This window comes from Loxodonta africana, chromosome X (assembly GCF_030014295.1).
Source record: "Loxodonta africana isolate mLoxAfr1 chromosome X, mLoxAfr1.hap2, whole genome shotgun sequence".
Taxonomy (NCBI): domain Eukaryota; kingdom Metazoa; phylum Chordata; class Mammalia; order Proboscidea; family Elephantidae; genus Loxodonta; species Loxodonta africana.
In genome coordinates this window covers 42392090-42410844 of record NC_087369.1, presented here as the reverse complement: position 1 = coordinate 42410844, position 18755 = coordinate 42392090, and the positions used below count along the sequence as shown (strand labels likewise).

At 42.7% G+C, this 18755-nt stretch overlaps 1 protein-coding gene and 1 pseudogene across 1 annotated transcript in view; both read right to left on the bottom strand.

The window, feature by feature from the left end:
* PRRG1 (proline rich and Gla domain 1) overlaps nucleotides 1-18755 on the bottom strand; it is a 151211-nt gene that overhangs the window by 26614 nt on the left and 105842 nt on the right. The gene's annotated exons all lie outside the window — the stretch shown is intronic.
* LOC104847133 (ferritin heavy chain-like) lies at nucleotides 15966-16536 on the bottom strand (annotated as a pseudogene).

The following is an 18755-nucleotide window of genomic DNA, read 5'->3' as shown; positions in this document are numbered from 1 at the left end:
TGCAAATTCCCTTTTCCACCAACATTAACGGTGACTATACACATGGACCTCTTCAGATGGAATACACAGGAATCAAATCGACTACATCTGTGGAAAGAGACCATGGAAAAGCTCAATATCATCAGTCAGAAAAAGGCCAGGGGCCAACTGTGGAACAGACCATCAATTGCTCCTATGCGAGTTCAAGTTGAAACTGAAGAAAACCAGGGCAAGTCCACGAAAGCCAAAATATGACCTTGAGTATATACCACCTGAATTTAGAGACCATCTCAAGAATAGATTTGACACCTCGAATGCTAATGAACAAAGACCAGACAAGTTGTGGAATGACATCAAGGACATTGTCACGGATTGAATTATGTCTCCCCAAAAATGTGTATATTAACTTGGTTAGGCCATGATTACCAGTATTCTGTGGTTGTCCTCCATTTTGTGATTATAATTTTATGTTAAAGAGGATTAGGGTGGGATTGTAACACCGCCCTTACTAAATTCACTTCCTGGATCCAAGGTAAAGGGAGCTTCCCTGGGATGTGGCCTGCACCACCTTTTATCTCGCAAGAGATACAAAGAAAGGGAAGCAAGCAGAGAGTTGGGGACCTCATACCACCAAGAAAGCAGCACCAGGAGCAGAGTGCCTCCTTTGGGCCTAGGACCCCTGCGCCTGAAGAGTTCCTCGACCAGGGGAAGACTGATGACAAGGAATCTTCCTCCAGAGGCAACAGAGACAGAAAGCCGTCCCCTGGAGCTAACACCCTGAATTTGGACTTGTAACCTACTAGACTGTGAGAGAATAAATTTATCTTTGTTAAAGCCACCCACTTATAGTATTTCTGTTATAGCTGTACTAGATAACTAAGACAGAATTTGGTACCGAGAGAGTGGGGTACTGCTCTAACAGATACCTAAAACGGTTTTGAAACTGTGAATGGATAGAGTTGCAACAGCGGCAGAGGACCAGCACAGCAGAGAACGTGCAGTGGCAGAGAAGTGACAACAGCAGAGAACCAGCAGCAGCAGAACCAGGAGACCAGCGTGAGATGGCGCTGGAGCCAACCCAGAGAGAGAGCTGAGTGCCTGTGCGCAGGAGGCTTCCCGGTGGAGTGGGGTGCCTCTGGGCACTTACTGGTGGAGCTAGACTTGCCGACCCATGGAGCCAGAAAGCTGAGTGCCTGTGTGCAGGAGGCTTCCTGGCGGACTGGGGGTAGCTCCAAGCACTTATTGGTGGAGCTACTGAGCTTTGGAATACTTGCCCTAGCAGGGCAGGTGCAGGTGTGAGGCCTGGGGAGTCCAGAGGCCAAGAAACCAGGAAACAAAAGCTGAAGAGACAAGGAACACAAGGAGCTGAGCTGCCTCAGTTTCAAAAGGTATGGCCATGACCTCAGGGGTTTCAAAGGGTGGAGCCACAGCCTCTGGTGTTTCTAAGGGTGGAGTTGCCACTCTGTCGGACTAGGAGAATGGTGCGCCTAAAGCCTAGGGAGCAGAGTTGCTGTCCCAGTGGGCCTGGAAGGCGGAGCTGAAGCCCAGGGCCTAGGGGCCTCCACTAAGGATCCAGAGTGTGTGGAAAGTACCTAGAGTCTGGAGAGCAGGGCCATTGTGTAAACTGTCTCAGAGAGCAGAGGATTATTTTCAAAGCCTTGAGGGTTAATGTAATGTGTTCTGCTGACTTGCTTGGTGCCTGTTATCCCTTCTTTCCCTCCAGTTTCTCCCATTTATAATGGAAATGTCTAGCTTGTGCCTGTTCTGCCATTGTACCTTTGGAAGCGGATAGCTTGTATTCTAAATTTCACGGATGAAGAGGAATTTTTGGATTTTGAGTACAGACTTTTGCTGTGATATGATGGGATGAATATGTTTTGCATGTTGCAAGAATGTGAGTTTTGGGGGGCCAAAGGGTGGAATGGCATGGATTGAATTATGTCCCCCCAAAAATGTGCATATCAACTTGGTTAGGCCATGATTACCAGTATTCTCTGGTTGTCCTCGATTTTGTGATTGCAATTTCATGTCAAAGAGGATTAGGGTGGGATTGTAACACCACCCTTAATCAGGTCACCTCTCTGATCCAAGGTAAAGAGGGTTTCCCTGGGATGTGACTTGCACCACCTTTTATCTCTCAGAAGATTAAAGGAAAAGGAGGCAAGCAGAAAGTGGGGGAAATCATACCACCAAGAAAGCAGCACCAGCAGCAGAGCGTGCCCTCCACCTGAGAACCTCCTTGACCAGGGGAAGATTGATGACAAGGAACCTTCCTCCAGAGCCGAGAGAGATAGAAAGCCATCCTCTAAAGCTGACACCCTGAATTTGGACTTTTAACCTACTAGACTGTGAGAGAATAAATGTATCTTTGTTAAAGCCATCCACTTGCGGTATTTCTGTTACAGCAGTACTAGATAACTAAGACAGACATCAAACATGAAGAAAGCAAGAGGTCATGAAAAGACAGGAAAGAAAGAAAGAAAAAACAAAGATGGATGTCAGAGGAGACTCTGAAACTTGCTCTCGAACTTCGAGCAGCTAAAGCAAAAGGAAGAAATGCTGAAGTAAAAGAACTGAACAAAAGATTTCAAAGGACAGCTTGAGAAGACAAGTATTATAATGACATGTGCAAAGACCTGGAGATGGAAAACCAAAAGGGAAGAACACATGCGGCATTTCTCCAGCTGAAAGAAACGAAGAAAAAATTCAACCCTCGAGTTGCAATAGTGAAGGATTCTATGGGGAAAATATTGAACGACATGAGAAGCATCAAAAGAAGATAGAAGGAATACACAGTCATCATACCAAAAAGAATTAGTCGATGTTCAACCATTTCAAAAGGTAGCATATGATCAGGAACCAATGGTACTGAAGGAAGAATTCCAAGCTGCGCCGAAGGCATTGATGAAAAACTCCAGGAACTGACAGAATATCAATTGAGATATTTCAACAAACGGAAAAGGTGCTGGAAGTGCTCACTCATCTATGCCAAGAAATTTGGAAGACAGCTACATGGCCAACTGACTGGAAGACATCCATATTTATGCCTATTCCTAAGAAAGGTGATCCAACCAAATGCAGAAATTATCGAACAATATTCAACCAAATGCAGAAATTATCGAACAATATCATTCATATCACACGCAAGCAAAATTTTGCTGAAGATCACTGAAAAGCTGCTGCAGCAGCATATCAACAGGCAACTGCCAGAAATTCAGGCCGGATTCAGAAGAGGACGTGGAACCATGGATATCATTGCTGATGTCAGATGGATCCTGGCTGAAAGCAGAGATTACCAGAAGGATGTTTACCTGTGTTTCATTGTCTATGCAAAGACATTCGACTGTGTGGATCATAACAAATTATGGATAAACATTGAAAAGAATGGGAATTCCAGAACAATTAATTGTGCTCATGAGGAACCTGTACATAGATCAAGAGGCAGTTGTTTGGACAGAACAAGGGGATACTGAATGGTTTAAAGTCAGGAAAGGTGTGTGTCAGGGTTGTATCCTTTCACCATACTTATTCAATCTGTATGCTTAGCAAATAATCCGAGAAGCTGGACTACATGAAGAAGAATGGGGCATCAGGATTGGAGGAAGGCTAATTAACAACCTGCGTTATGCAAATGACATAACCTTGCTTGCTGAAAGTGAAGAGGACTTGAAGCACTGATGAAGATCAAAGACCACAGCCTTCAGTATGGATTACACCTCAACAAAAATCCTCACAACTGGGCCAATAAGCCATATCATCGTAAATGGAGAAAAGGCTGAAGTTGTCAAGGATTTCATTTTACTTGGATCCACAATCAAAAGCCATGGAAGCAGCAGTCCAGAAACCAAAAGACACAGTGCACTGGGCAAACCTGCTGCAAAGGACCTCTTTAAAGTTTTGGAAGACAAAGGCGTCACCTTGAAGAGTAAGGTGTGCCTGACCCAAGCCATGGTATTTTCAATCGCATCATATGCATGGGAAACTGGACAATGAATAAGGAAGACCAAAGAAGAATTGACACCTTTGAATTGTGGTGTTGACGAAAAATATTGAATATACCATGGAATACCAAAAGAACAAACAAATCTTTCTTGGAAGAAGCATGACCAGAAATGCTTATTAGAAGCAAGGATGGCCAGACCGCCGTCTTACATATTTTGGACACGTTATCAGGAGGGATCAGTTCCTGGAGAAGGACATCATGCTTGGTAAACTACAGGGTCAGTGGAAAAGAGGAAGACCCTCAACGACATGGATGGACACAGTGGCTGCAACAACGGGCTCAAGCATAACAACGATTGTAAGGATGGCACAGGAGCGGGCAGGGTTTCACTCTGTTGTACACAGGGTCGCTGTGAGTTGTGACCTACTCAATGGCACCTGACAACAACAACATCCTTCATGAATGCATATGCAAAAATTCTTAACAATATTCTAGCCAATAGAATTTGACAACATATCAATGGGATGTTAGCACATGTGACACAATTTCAGCCCATAGAGACCCTGTAGGACAGAGTAGAACTGCCACATAGGGTTTCCAAGGAGCGGCTAGCACATTCAAACTGCCCACCTCTTGATTAACAGCGGAGCTCTTAACCACTGTGCCAGCAGGATCCTTTTGATCAGCATCCGAATGGTTAACCACTGGTGCCACCAGGGCTCCAGAGAAGAACTACAGTGAAGGTAATAATTTAAGAGAAATGTGCTGAGAATTTTCTAAAACTAATGAAGGACTAATTGCCCAAAAGAATACGGAATGTTGGATAGACAAAGCAACTCATTTCTATTGCAGAAATTTTATTTGTTTTCTTGCCTTTTTATTGGGTGGAAGGGCACTCTTTCTGTTTTGTTCCACATGATATGGTAATCAAAAAATTGGATGAAAATATAAAAAAATTAAAATTTTCTTACATCAAAATCAAGACTCTGCTTCAAAATGACTAATTAATCTACCCTGGTACACAGACCAGACCCAATCCCAACGCTACTGACTCTGCTTTTTCAATGCTTAATCTCAGTCAAGTACTTTCTCAAAATCATATTTATTTGCAGGCACTGAAGGTCACTGATGATTTCAAATATCTGGCATCAAGGGAAGACACCCCTGGAAGCCAAATTGGAAAAAGTGGAGGTAAGGAAGGGAGTTAGGTCATTGCAAAAAAAGGGAAAACAGAGGTTGTTGGATTAGATCAGGGTTTGCAAAACCAGATGTCTCAAGGGGAGTGGCATTTACATAAATCCTTGAATCTGGTCCAACCTAAGGCTATCTGCACTAAAGCTGTTTGCTTTATAGCCACATATTTTATGTACCTAGTAATATAGTCTTTTAAAGTACTCTGTGGGCATAAAAGTAACTCAAAACCATGCATTTTCCACCCCTGAACTAGATCATCTAAAACATACATTATAACTCCAACATTCTGCGATTTTAAGATTAATTTTAACATGTTATAAGTAGCCCTTGTGGCACGGTGGTTAAAGCACTCAGCTGCTAACCAACAGTTTGGTACTTTGAGCCCACCAGCTGCTTCATGGGAGAAAGATGTGGCAGTCTGCTCCCGTAAAGATTTATAGCCCTGGAAACCCTATGGGGCTTGTTGTTGTTGTTAGGTGCTGTCGAGTTGGTTCCAACTCATAGCGACCCTATGCAAAACAGAACGAAACACTGCCCGGTCCTGAGCCATCCTTACAATTGTTGTTATGCTTCAGCCCATTGTTGCAGCCACTGTGTCAATCCACCTCGTTAGGGGTCTTCCTCCTTTCCGCTGGCCCTGTACTTTGCCAAGCATGATGTCCTTCTCCAGGGACTGATCCCTCCTGACAACATGTCCAAAGTATGTAAGATGCAGTCTCACCATCCTTCCCGCTAAGGAGCATTCTGGCTGCACTTCTTCCAAGACAGATTTGTTCGTTCCTTTGGCAGTCCATGGTATATTCAATATTCTTCGCCAACACCACAATTCAAAGGCGTCAACTCTTCTTCGGTCTTCCTTATTCATTGTCCAGCTTTCACACGCATATGATGCGATTGAAAATACCATGGCTTGGGTCAGGCACACCTTAGTCTTCAGGGTGACATCTTTGCTCTTCAACACTTTGAAGAGGTCCTTTGCAGCAGATTTGCCCAATGCAATGCATCTTTTGATTTCCTGACTGCTGCTTCCATGGCTGTTGATTGTGGATCCACGTAAAATGAAATCCTTCACAACTTCAATCTTTTCTCCGTTTATCCTGATGTTGCTCATTGGTCCAGTTGTGAGGATTTTTGCTTTCTTTATGTTGAAGTGCAATCCATACTGAAGGCTGTGATCTTTGATCTAAAGTAAGTGCTTCAAGTCCTCTTCACTTTCAGCAAGCAAGGCTGTGTCATCTGCATAACACAGGTTGTTAATGAGTCTTCCTCCAATCCTGATGCCCCGTTCTTCTTCATATAGTCCAGCTGCTTGTATTATTTGTTCAGCATACAGGTTAAATAGGTATGGTGAAAGAATACAACACTGACGTGCACCTTTCCCGATTTTAACCAATCAGTATCCTCTTGTTCTGTCCAAACAACTGCCTCTTGATCTATGGAAAGGTTCCTCATGAGCACAATTAAGTGTTCTGGAATTCCCGCTCTTCCCAGTGTTTTCCATAGTTTGTTATGATGCACACAGTCGAATGCCTTTGCATAGTCAATTAAACACAGGTAAACATCTTTCCGGTATTCTGTGCTTTCACCCAGGATCTATCTGACATCAACAATAGCCCTGGTTCCACGTCCTCTTCTGAAACCGGCCTGAATTTCTGGCAGTTCCCTGTTGATATACTGCTGCAGGCATTTTTGAATGACCTGCAGCAAAATTCTGCTTGCGTGTGATATTAATGATATTGTTCTATAATTTCCACATTCGGTTGGATCACCTTTCTTGGGAATAGGCATAAATATGGATCTCTTCCAGTCAGTTGGCCAGCAAGCTCTCTTCCATATTTCTTGGCATAGACGAGTGAGCACCTTCAGTGCTGCATCTGTTTGTTGAAACATCTCAATTGATATTCCATCAATTCCTGGAGCCTTGTTTTTCACTAATGCCTTCAGAGCAGCTTGGACTTCTTCCTTCAGTACCATTGGTTCCTGATCATATGCCACCTCTTGAAATGGTTGAATATCGACTAATTCTTTTTGGTATAATGACTGTGTATTTCTTCCATCTTCTTTTGATGCTTCCTGCGTCTTTTAATATTTTCCCCATAGAATCCTTCACTATTGCAACTCGAGGCTTGAATTTTTTCTTCAGTTCTTTCAGCTTGAGAAACACCGAGCGTGTTCTCCCCTTTTGCTTTTCCATCTCCAGCTCTTTGCACATGTCACTATAATACTTTATCTTCTCGAGAGGCCCTTTGAAATCTTCTGTTCAGTTCTTTTACTTCATCAATTCTTCCTTTTGCTTTAGCTGTTCGACGCTCAAGAGCAAGTTTCAGAGTCTCCTCTGACATCCATCTTGGTCTTTTCTTTCTTTCCTGTCTTTTCAGTTACTTCTTGCTTTCTTTATGGATGATGTCTTGATGTCATTCCACAACTCGTCTGGTCTGTGGTCACTAGTGTTCAATGAGTCAAATCTATTCTTGAGATGGCCTCTAAATTGAGGTGGGATATACTCAAGGTCATATTTTGGCTCTCGTGGACTTGCTCTGATTTTCTTCAGTTTCAGCTTGAACTTGCACATGAGCAATTGATGGTCTGTTCCACAGTTGGCCCCTGGTGTTGTTCTAACTGATGATATTGAACTTTTCCATCGTCTTTCCACAGATGTAGTGAGTTTGATTTCTTTGTGTTCCATCTGGCGAGGTCCATGTGTATAGTCGCCATTTATGTTGGTGAAAGAAGGTATTTGCAATGAAGAAGTCGTTGGTCTTGCAAAATTCTATCATTCGATCTCTGGCATTGTTTCTATCACCAAGGCCATATTTTCCAACTACTGATCCTTCTTTGTTTCCAACTTTTGCATTCCAATCGCCAGTAATTATCAATGCATCTTGATTGCATGTTCGATCAATTTCAGACTGCAGCAGCTGATAAAAATCTTCTATTTCTTCATCTTTGGCCCTAGTGGTTGGTGCGTAAATTCGAATAATAGTCGTATTAACTGGTCTTCCTTGTAGGAGTAGGGATATTATCCTATCACTGACAGCGCTGTACTTCAGGATAGATCTTGAAACGTTCTTTTTGACGATGAGTGCAACACCGTTCCTCTTCGAGCTGTCATTCCCAGCATAGTAGAGTATATGATTGTCCGATTCAAAATGGCCAATACCAGTCCATTTCAGCTCACCAATGCCTAGAATTTCGATGTTTATGTGATCCATTTCATTTTTCACGATTTCCAATTTTCCTAGATTCATACTTCGTACGTTCCAGGTTCCAATTATTAATGGATGTTTGCAGCTGTTTCTTCTCATTTTGAGTTGTGCCACATCAACAAATGAAGGTCCCGAAAGCTTGACTCTATCCACGTCATTAAGGTCGACTCTACTTTGAGGAGGCAGCTCTTTCCCAGTCATCTTTTGAGTGCCTTCCAACCTGGGAGCCTCATCTCCCAGCACTATATCAGACAATGTTCCACTGCTATTGATAAGGTTTCCACTGGCTAATGCTTTTCAGAAGTAGACTGCCGGGTCCTTCTTCCTAGTCTGTCTTAGTCTGGAAGCTCAGCTGAAACCTGTCCTCCATGGGCGACCCTGCTGGTATTTGAATACCAGTGGCACAGCTTCCAGCATGACAACAACACGTAAGCCCCCACAGTACAATAAACTGACAGACATGTGGGGGCCCTATTGGGCAGTTCTACTCAATCCTATAGAGTCACTATGAGTTGGAATCGACTCGATGACAGTAGGTTTTTTTGGTTATAAGAGATAGCGTATGATTTACTAAAAGTTATGTACCTATTTACAGTGAATTACACCTTAAAAAGCAGATGAAAATATGCAAGGTTCAATAATAAAATAAACCAAAATTGTCAGAAGTATAACTTATATACAACATTCATTTTGACAATACCAAAGAACTGAAATCCTCAAATGAGTCATTTATTTCACTAATATTAAACTTTTTTAAATTGCTACTCTTTTTTCAAAAAATTTTCATTGCTGTAAAAATATAAAGAATACAGCATTTGCCAATTCAACACTTTTCACATGCACAATTCAATAAAACCAATTACATCAATCATGTTGCACTACCATAACCAATATCCATTGCCAGATTTTCCATACTCATAAACAAAAACTCAGTGCTACCTAAACAGTGATTCCCCCCTTTCTCTGTCCTTTCCACCTCTGATAATCACTTTTAAACTAATCTCTATACCTTTGCCTATTCTAGGTATTTCATATAATTGAAATCATACAATATCTGTCCTTTTGCTCTTGGCTAATTTCACTCAGCATAATGTTTTCAATGTTCATCCATGTTGTGGCATATATCAGGACTTCATTTCTCTTCCATTGTATGTATATACCACATTTTGTTTATTCATTTATCTGTCAATGGACATTTGGGTTTCCACCTTTTCACTATTGTGAATAGTTGTGCAATGAACATTGGTGTACATGTGTCTGTTCTTGTTGATGCTTTCAAATCTCTTGGGTATATACCTAAGAGTGGAATTGCTGAGTCATACGGTAGCTTTATATTTAACTTTCGGAGGAATGGCTGTATGGTTTTCCACAGTAGCTGTACCACTTTGCGCTTCCATTAGCAGTGGATGAGGGTTTCAATTTCTTCACATCCTTACCAACACTGGTAATTTTCCTTTTTTTTTTTTTTTTTTAATCTTAGGCAACCTAGTGGGAATGATGTGGTATCTCATTGTGGTTTTGGTCGTATAGGATTACTATGAGTCGAAATTGACTCAACAGCAAGGTTTTTTTTTTTTTTTGGTTAATGGCTAATAATGTTAAGCATCTTTTCATGTGCTTATAGGCCAGTAGTGTTTTTTTGCGGGGGGGGGGGTTTATAGGCCATTAGTGTGTCCTCCTTGATTAAATGTCTATTTAGATCGTTTGCCCATTTTTCGATTGGGTTGCTTATCTTTTTGTTGTTAAGTTGTAGGAGTTCTTTATATATTCTGGATATTAAACCCTTACCTGAGATATGGTTCCAAAAAAGCTTCTCCTATTCTGTAGGTTGTTTCTTCACTTTGTTGATAAAATCACAGGTTAAAATGCATGAAATACAGATGTATGAAGCATTTTAAAGAATAATACCACTGGACTAAACCAAAAGCTACAAGTTTCCTGAACATTACCAAACACTTTGAGGGACAGTGTAGCAGGGGCAGGAGTCTTGGGACCATGGTTTCAGGGGACATCTAGGTCAATTGGCATAACAAAGTTTATTAAGAAAACACTCTTCATCCCACCTTGGAGAGAGAGGTCTGGGGTCTTAAACACTAACAAGCAGTGATCTAAGATGCATCAATTGGTCTCAACCCACCTGGAGCAAAGGGGAATGAAGAACACCAAAAACACAAGGAAAACATGAGCCCAAGAGACAGAAAGGGCCACATAAACCAGACTCCATCAGCCTGAGACCAGAAGAACTAGATGGTGCCCAGCTACCACCAATGACTGCCCCGACAGGAAACACAACAGAGTCCCTGACGGAGCATTAGAAAACTGGGGTGCAGAACTCAAATTCTAGTAAAAAGAACAGACTTAATGGTCTGACTGAGACTAGAGGAACCCCAGAAGACATGGCTCCTGGACTCTCTGTTAACCCAGATCTCAAACCATTCCCGAAGCCAAATCTTCAGACAAACAGACTGGACTATAAAAGATAAAATGATACTTGTAAAGAGTGTGCTTCTTAGTTCAAGTAGATACACAAGACTAAACGGGCCGTTCCTGTCTGGCGGCAAGATGAGAAGGCAGAAAGGGACAGGAGCTGGTTAAATGGACATGGAAAATCTAGGTTGGAAAGGAGGAAAGTGTGCAGTCACATTACAGGGATAGCAACTAGGGTCACATAACAATGTGTGTATAAATGTTTGTATGAGAAACTAACTTGAGCTGTAAACTTTCACCTAAAGCACACTAAAAAAAAGAAGAAGAAGAAGATTAGGGTGGGATGCAATATCCTTACTCAGGTCACAGCCCTGATCCGATTTAAGGGGAGTTTCTCTGGGATATGGCCTGCATCACCCTTTAAGAGGAGAAAGAAGCTAGCAGAATGATAAGTACCTCTTGCCACCAAGAAAGAAGTGCTAGGAGTGGAGTGCAGCGGAGTCTCTGCACTGAGAAGCTCCTAGACCAGGGGAAGATTGATGACAAGGACCTTCCTCCAGGGCTGACAGAGAAAGCCTTCTCCTGGAGCTAGTACCCTGAATTTGAACTTTTAGGCTCCTAAACTATGAGAGAATAAATTTGTTTGTTAAAGCCACAAATAATAATAAACGTGCTCCTGAAATTGCATACTATCAGCTTTTTATATAATTGTCATTTTTAGGATTGTCAATTCTAAGTTTTTTTCTATTATTATTATAAATATACACTAATGGCATAAAATTTTACTAATGCAGAAACATATAAAAAAGAAACCTAATGACTTATGGTTCTATCACAAAGATATAATCACAATATAACCACTATAATCATTCTGGTTTGCTGCATTTAAAACTTTTTTTTATCTACTTGCATGCTTATACCACCTCACAATCTCACCCCTACATAAAACCAACGTTCTTTACAAATTTGTAATCAAACTGAACAGAAACAGAGCTGGAGTCAAATTCTGAATCACGTACTTATGAATGACCTACACAGTATCTGGCTGATAGACAATTATTTTATCTGTAGATAAGAGTTCTCCCTTTCTCCTTCCACTCTCCCAGATCACGACTTCCTTCAACTTATTCAAGAACGCCAATAAATAAAACTGATTTCTGAATAATTATACAATGCTAACCATAGATAATATCAATAAACAAATATCTCTTTTATATTATCCCCATCATTTTGTGATAATCGAGCATCGACAATATACAAGAAAATGATTATTTTCTACATGTCTGGCTGGTTTATTTGGCATGCTGGGAAATAAAAATTTTACAGACTAATACTCTTTTTTCCCTTGGCCCCCCAAAACAAAAAATCTTTAAAGAAAGTAATCACACGTTTATTCTGAGGGGTTAAAAACAAAACTTAGGCAAAAATGGAATTACAAAACCAAATTTTACTTTGCCCACAGTAAATCAATTCTTCCTCACCATGCTCAATAACGTGGGAACTAGTATCATGCCCACTTCCCAAATAATGAAATGGAGCATAGAGTGGTTAAAAAATAATAAACTCAAGGTAATTTAACATGTAAATGGCGGAGCTTGCCTTTGAACTCGAGAGGCATGGCATCGGACCAAGCCTAGGGACAATGTGTCTTGTTACATATTATAATTTTGAACCAATTTGCCCTCTTTCCTTTTCAATCATTTTTAATATGTAGTCAAAAGCAAGCTGTCTCCCTTTACATGTTAAATATTTTCAATTAATGTAACCAATTTATTTCTTTAGTAGACTATCTTTCTTCCCCTGAGATCCACAGAGTAGCTGAAAAATTCACTTGAAATCAAGACCCATATACTAATTGTCCTTAAAATAAACCAAGTTTGTGTCTGTAAGCTATTTAAGTAGTTCTTTATCTTATTGGAAGCAACCAAGAGGTATTTCAAAAGTGCAAACAGTTTTAAACTGTTTGCTTTTGGAAGGAATGACAATTACCCAAAACCGGAATGACAATTAGTGGTTGACAATTATGCATACAGCGACACAAAATTCTATAATAACCAAATCACGTTTTTATATCAATCTTAAACATAATGTAAAAAATTTACTTAATGGAGAAGAGTCATTAAAGGGTCTCAGCAATTTTAGATCAGGCTAAAATTACAAAAATGATAAACTTACTCTAGCTGCCGGAGAGGTCTGACAACCATTACAGAGGGAGGCGATTGGAGGGAAGGCTGTTTCATCATGGTAGGTGAGTTTTAGAACAAAATTCAATACGTGGAAGATTCCATCAAAGAATATCCGTTGCTCTTTTATGAAACGTGTGCTTTTCTGTTTGGAATTTTCTCACCAGCATTTATGAATAGAATTTGAGCGTCAGGGCCTAGAGGACTCTCTTTACAATTGGAAAGAGCAGAGCTGAGCATGTTTCACAATCTTTCATGAATCAGCTCAGATCCTACCTAGTGAAGTTTGGAAGTGGGGGATTTTCCCAGTGAGTTTCTATTGCTCAAGAGGGTCCAGCAGAATTTGTGTACAGCATTCGTGTGGTTTTGCCTTTCCTGGAACAACGACGACAGGGAAGAGAGGGAACAACTGAAGGAAACCAGGGTCTGAAACCACAATTCTAACTCCAAAATCTGCCTCATTGTGAGTCAACATTAATAAATAGCACCACCGTCAACCCATTGTTGTTAAGTGCCATCAAGTCAATTCTAACTCATAGCAACCCCATGTACAACAGAATAAAACACTGCTTGGTCCTACGCCGCCCTCACAATCGTAACTATGTTTCAGCCCATTGTTGCTGCCACTATGTTAGTCTCTCTCACGGAGGGCCTTCCTCTTTTTTTTAATCATGTTTTATGTGAAAGTACACAACTTTAATACCTGTAGATGAACAGAAATGATCACGGGACACAGATGCAACGCTACAGAAAAACGGAGGTGGGGGTGGAAGTGGAAGGGGGGCAGAGGGACACTGGGTAAAATCACAACAGCCTTTCCCCCAGGGAACTCTCTACTTTTCTGCTGGGTTTATAATTCACTGCAATGGCTACAAAGAACTCACAGACCATACTCATAGTTATGTGGTTTGTTAGGCAAGCAATAGGCTACAACTCGAGATCAGGATCAACTTGGAAATAACAGGAATAACTTGGAATCAGTATCAGAAAGCACACAGGGGAAGTTTAGAAGGTTCCCCTGAGGTGGAGAGCATATCCTTCCCTTCTTTGTGCAGAACAGCTTCCAACCAGGACAACTTTCTCAGCTGCTCTCAGGTGTGCTTAAAAGCAGGCCCCTCTCTCAGCCATGCACACCTCTCTGCCTTCAGCCTCCCCTCTGTCTGCCTCTCTGCTGCTAATGACCCAACTCATTGCCAGTGGAACAGCCTGCTCAGCTTTCCCAGCAGCAGCTTTCTGCTGTCACACCTGCTCTGCCAGCAGGCCCACTTCCGGGCTTTTAGCCATCTTCAGTGTCACAGCCTTTGACCCCTATTACAGAAAATCCACGGATGTTCAAGTATCTTATACAAAATGGCATACTATACACACACACACACACACACTGCACAGGGATGAACAGTGTTTTCGCTTTGAAGTGCATTAGTGATGGCCAGCAAGGTCAGGGCGGACACATGAGGCACTGGAACAGGCACTTTGAAGGACAGCCTCATCTGGGCCTCTTGCGAGCCAGGGGTCCTTCCAGTAGGAGGTCCTGGGTGACTTTGGACACCTCACATACACTTGGAAAGAGTGCTAGGTCCTGGCATGCCAACATTGTTCTCTCCTTCCAAGAGAGACGTCTGCTGGCAAGCATGCTTGGCCAGAGCCTCGGGCAGGCCAAGAAGCATCTGACTGTTAAAAGTTCGCGACTCCATTTCTAGTGTCCTCACTTGTCCAAATTGTGTTGGGGCGCAGCTGTGTCGGGATGCAGCTGCCTCTACCCCTCCGGGCGCTTTCTCCTTCACAACTACACACGGGTTCCTCGTATTCCTCCTGCTGAACCCTGGGCTTGCCTTGTGCTGCCCTCCGCCTTGCCCCCAGGCCCTTGAGCTCCTCCCCTTCTCCCAATTATTTTCGATATGCGGTTGGTTGAATCTGTGGATGCAGAACCCACGGATACGGCGGACTGCCTGTATAAGTGAACGCCTTGTCAATTTTAAGGCACGGCCCTCATAGCAGGACCAGTTTAAAACTGCATGGGGATTTGCACTGTTCTTAAAAGTTGAGAGTGTTGCATACACAACAATGACCTGGAGACCTTTATTTACTTAATTCTGGTACCAAATCACTTCATTGGAAGAAATGGTAGACTTGGAAAAGGTGTGTAACTGCAGCATGCTTGCCTGCTACCAGTGAACAGAGGAAGTCACCTTATTGCTATGGGGAAGCCCACATAAGTCCAGGGTGAGATTGTCAGAGGTATTCTGCCATACCTGCTTATGGGGCCCACATTTTCCCACCTAGAATCAGCAAACATTAACATTTGCGTATTTTAATAAGCTAAAACATTTTAGACTAAGTTAACATGCACCCACTGCTGTCGATTCCTGACTCACAATGACCCTATAGGACAGAGTAGAACTGCCCCACATGGTTTCCAAGGCTGTAAATCTTTATGAAGCAGACTGCCACATCGTTGTCCCAGGAAGCAGCTGGTAGGTTTGAATTGGCAACCAATTGGTTAGCAGTCAACAGCTTTTAATCACTGCACCACCAGGGTTCTCTGTAGTCTAAGTTAAAGACTCCCTTTATTTTAATCCCTGCCCAATCCCATTCCTTTCACACTCCACTCCCCCACCCCTGGAGGCAACTACTGTCATGAATTCCAGGTCATGTTCTCATCCTTTCATGCATGCACATTCACCCAGGCACCACCCCACCTTCCTTGTAAAGGGAAGATTAATTTTGTATTTTCCAGGCTCACCTGAAATACCTTTTCCCTCCCTCCACCCTTGGAGATCCTGAGCTGCATGAGGTTGCGGCATGGATGGGTGGGACTCCTGGACCACTGCATTGGGATTTGCCCTGTTTTTCAAAGTTGGGAGTGTTGTGCAGACAAGAATCACCAGGAGACCTTTATTTAACTCTGGAACCAAGTCACTTTATTGGAGGAAACGGTAGACTTGGAAGAGAAAGGAAAGAGAACTGAACGTGTTGTAACCGCAGCATCCTTGCGCGGCACCGAGGACCATGGAAGTCCCTCGGTGCTAAGGCTCAGTCCTCGTCGCTGTCGCTCAGGGTAAACTTGTAGAAAAGGTACTTGGCCAGGCCGGTGTCCGGGGCCCCCAGCTCGTGCAGGTTGGTCACGTTGTCGCCCAGCTCCTTGATGGCCTTCACCTGCTCATGCAGAAAGTGACTCTCCAGGAAGTCACACAGCTGCGCGTCGCCCTTGTCGGTGGCCAGCTGGTGCAGGTCCAGGAGACTCTGGTTGACGCTCTGCTCCAGGCGGAAGGTGCACTCCATCACGTTGAGCCCGCTGCCCGAGTCGTCCAGGTTGGGCTTCCTGATGTCGCGGAGCTGGATGCGGCCCCCGTGCTGGTTCTGCAGCCTCTGCAGCCTCTCCGTGTGCTCGCGCTCCTTGTGCTACTGGTGCAGAAAATATGTCGGGAAGTTCTCCAGGGCTACGTCGTCGTCGCCGTCGAAGTGGTGGGCCATGAAGAGGTACACGTACAACGTGTAGAGCTCCAGGTTGATCTGCCAGTTGATGTTGCTCTTGCGCTCTTGGTGGAAGTTCTAACGGACTTGCGAGGACGGCGCGGTCGCCATGGTGGGCAGCACGGGCCAGGCGACGAGGGCGAGGGTGCAGGTAGAGCCGAGCGGGTGGCGGGCGGCGGGCGCGGCGGGGAACACGAGTCGTCCCCAGGGTGGGCGAGGACCGCGGGCGAGATCTGGATCTGGATCTGGATGGCGGGACTCGGACCTGGACGGCGGAGTTGGGACCTGGCTGGCGGGGGGCTTTCTAAAGGGGGCACTGGGACCCGGATGATGGGCCGTTATAAGGAGGGATTGGGACCCGGATGACGGGTCCTTTATGGGGGGCGGGGAGGGTTTAGAACGCGGGCCCGGAATGGCAGGAGGGGCACAAGCGCCAGGTTCCATGGAGCAGGTACCCTGGTGTCTGTGCACTGTCAGCCTCAACTGACTTTTTAATTTGGTTAATAGTGCTCCTAGTTTCTGAGAACTTTCTCTTACTCTCTCATTGCTGCCTTCTATAGAAGCCTATTCTTATTTTATAAACCCATTGTCATCTTTTAATACCTGAGAAAATGAATTTCAACTTGTCTATACAGTTCTCTTCCCTGTATTATATCTGTTCCCTCCCCCCATAATGAATTTTGGTTATTCATCATTTTCCTTTTTTTCGTATACCTAGCAAACCTGTGTACATTCATATAAATGTACAATAAAGGGTTCATTTGATTAGTATAGGTAATTAGTGTGGATTTAATTGGCAATTGTGATATCCATTTCCCCAGTCAGCCCCTTCTTTGAATTGACAGCAGGATGTGTCAATGAAACAGAGGTCTTCTCCCTTTGGGATATGCAGCACGCAGCTAGCAGGTAGGGTAGAGGCCCTTCCACATGGCAAAATAAGCGGGCCATTTCTCTGGTACTGGAAGACGTTAGTGTATTTCCTTATAGGTTGATGTGCACTTCTGTTTTCAGTCCCCTACAAGTCTGCTATGTAGTTCTGTAGTCGTCTCAAGCCCTGCTCTAAGCTGGGATCCCTTCCCAATCAGTTAGTTCACTGTCTTTGGAGTTTGATTTTAGGGATTAAGCAGGGGTCACAGCCACTGGAGTTTACTGCCTAGTGTAACGAGGGGTGGGAAGGGTCACAGGAAGGCAGTGACAAACTGATCTAGTTTTCAGAGAGTAGCTCTTTAATCTCACGATTGACTCAGAATGCACTCCGGTGCTTTGATTTCGTTTACTCTGTTTTTGAAGTTTCTCTGAACATACTCAGTTTTCTATGCAGGTATTTTAAATCCTCTGAATTTACCAATATGATAGCATCTACTTTTTCTATTTTCCATGAATTCCTCACAGTTTTCCATGTGCTGTTGATACCCTCTTTTACATGTGTGTATAATTTTCATATTTAGTCCACCTCCAGGATTCAATTATACTCTTTTTGACATCAAAAAATACAAATATTTATTTTATGAATGGGCATTATATTCACATGGTTCAAAAACCACACAGTTCTCCTTTCTGCAGGCAACCTATTGGGTATTACTTGCTATAATCAGGAATAAAAAGAAAAGGAAGAAATAGTACTCAAAAGACAGATGAGAAGACTTTAAGACATATTCTTTTAGAAAGACATTCTCATGTGCACATGGAACATTTATCAAGAATGGCCATGTTCTGGGCCATTACATAAGCATAAATAAATTTAAAAAGGATTCAAATACTGCAAAATATGGTCTCTGACCACAATGGAATTAAATTAGAAGTCATTAATAGACCAATAAGTAAAAAATCCCCAAATATTTAGAAACTAATAATACACATCTAAATAAAGCATGAGTCAAAGAAGAGATCAAAGGCAAATTAGAAATTATTTCAAACTGTATGAAAATGAAAGCCCCTGACCAACATTTGTGGGATACAGCCAAAACATTTCTTAGATGGAAATTGATACCACTAAATTCCTACTTAGAAAAGACTAAAAAAAAATCTAACCTTCTACCTTAAACAGCTTGAAAAGGGAACAGTATTGCCATAACTAACTTAGACTAATCATGATTCATTCCTAGAAACTGGGAATGTTGTCACTCCCCCAACATTAGTGTTCTCTTAGCAAGCAAGAAGGGGTGAAATGGCTGCTGAAGTAATAATCAGTAATGTCTGCCATACTTCTTGTGACCCTAACACCTTTCAACATGTTTTCTCCTGTTCAAAACAGGTAATTGAGAGCTTGACATAACTAATGCCATAATGATGCTCTAAGTAATCTATAAGGATTTTTTATTGCACCAGCTGCACTGGTGTCTTCCAAAG